This window comes from Lactuca serriola, chromosome 9, assembly GCF_051521515.1.
Source record: "Lactuca serriola cultivar US96UC23 chromosome 9, Lser_US96UC23_V15, whole genome shotgun sequence".
Classification (NCBI taxonomy): domain Eukaryota; kingdom Viridiplantae; phylum Streptophyta; class Magnoliopsida; order Asterales; family Asteraceae; genus Lactuca; species Lactuca serriola.
In genome coordinates this window covers 41116000-41118250 of record NC_136416.1, presented here as the reverse complement: position 1 = coordinate 41118250, position 2251 = coordinate 41116000, and positions in this window count along the sequence as shown.

Below are 2251 nucleotides of genomic sequence, written 5' to 3'. Positions count from 1 at the left end.
GATCCTTAAAAGGTTGCATGCGCCCTAATCATTTAATTGTTAAATGTTTTTCCGCTTAGTGCATAAATTTTTGTAACCTACATTTTCCATTAGTGGTATTAGAGCCTTATGGCTATCTTTCATGTATTTGCACATTGGTGAATTGATCAAATCAAAGAAACTAATTTTTTTGAAAAATCGCTGCTCACGACGTGAGCTCGGTCAGATCCGAATTTTCGATGCTTATCTGCCTAATCTGCTTATATGTGATAATTATCTGCTATATTTACTTGCCAAATCCGATTTTACTGAATATATCATGATAAAATAAAATCCTAGAAGTTAGGAGATAAGTCTCTGACTTGATTAATTATTTGTTGATTAATATGATCAATTTTTAAGTGTATAAATAATTAATTTGGATATTAATTAAACTTAATAATTAATGTCAAATATTATTTGGTTTAATTTTAAATTCAAATTAATTGTTTAATTTTTGAAATTTAAAATATAAACTAGTATTTTTGGAAAAGTTGTAAAAAAACACCTTATACTATATGTAGAATTAAATGTTTAATTATTACTATACGTATAAGAATAAGTCAGTCGACCCGCTATATGTAGAATTAAATGTTTAATTATTACTATATGTATATGAAAGAGGGAGAGTCTGTTAGCGGCCACATTCAGAGAATGCGATGATACGTGGACATGCTTGTCAAGCTTAATATGAATTTGATGAAGAATTGGCAATCGACATAGTGTTGAACTCCTTGCCAAGTTGTTATGATCAGTTCACTTTGACCTATCATTTGAAAAACAATGAAACTACTTTGTCTCAATTGCACAATCTCCTGCGAATAGTTGAAGCAAGAATGAAGGGAAAAAGTGTTTCCTCCACTCTTGCTGTTACTCCACTTTTGGTCATAGGTCAAGGGAAATGAAAAAAGAGGAAAGGTCCTCCTAAGAAAAACTGGAAGGGAAAGTCCCAAACTGGGTCGTCAAGCAATGGACCCAGATAAAAATCTAGTTATGATGCCCCCTGTCTTTGACCCCAAAGAGGCCACTTGCTTCTACTGCAATGACAAAGGGCATTGGAAAAGAAGCTGCCCAAAATTATTGCAAGATATCAAATATGACAAGGTGAAGCCAACCTCGGAAGGTATTTACACTATCTTATCTAATAACTCATCATGCTCTCACTCTTGGGTCCTTGATACAGGATGTGGATTTCACATTTGTTCTGATTTGCAGGGGCTAAAAAGAAGTGAGGATATGGAGCACGAAAGGATGAACTTAATCATTGGGAATAAGCGATATTCACCTGTCACAAAGATTGGAATTTATGGCTTAGTGCTTAGTAGTAGGTTAGGATTAGATTTAAAAAATTGTTGCTACTTGTTACAACTGACACAAAACACTATTTCCTTTCATGCATTGTTTAAACAAGGTTTTAGATACTCTTTTAATGATGAGAATGGTTCTATTTCTGCTTATAAAAATGATGTTTTTTATTTTGAAGATTTACCTTGTGATGGTGTGTATGAAACTATGATGATTGTAGACAATTTAGGTAATAGTGTTTTTCAAATTGATTCGTCTAATGGTTTAGACAAAGCATGCTTGTGATATTGTTGTCTTGGACACGTTAACAAGAAACACATTGCCCAACTCCAAAATGATGGAGTGTTGGAATCATTTGACTTATGGTCAGATGATACATGCGAATCTTGTCTATTGGGTAAGAGGACAAAATCACCTTTCACTAGATCTTGTGAAAGAGGTGAATGTTTGTATGACCTCATACACATAGATGTGTGTGGGCCCTTCAGATCCACCACAAGGGATGCAAATCGATTCTATGTGAATTTTAAATGATGATTATAGCAGATATGGCTATATCTACTTAATCAAGCATAAGTCAGAAACTTTTGAAAAGTTCAAAGAGTTTAAAAAGGAAGTCGAGAATCAGTTGGGTAGGAAGATAAAGATGCTTAGATCCGATAGAGTCGATAATTATCTTAGTATTGAGTTCCACGGCAACCTCAAGGAATGTGTAACAGTTTCAAAATTGACACCTCTTAGGACACCACAACTTAATGGTGTGGTTGAGAGGAGAAAACCAAACCTTGTTGGACATGGTTCGTTCAATGATGAGTTGAGCTTATCTTCTAATTTCATTATGGGGGTATGCATTAGAGACTTTCACTGACATTCTTAGTCTTGTCCTAACTAAGAAGGTTGCCAAAACACCTCATGGGATGTGGACAGG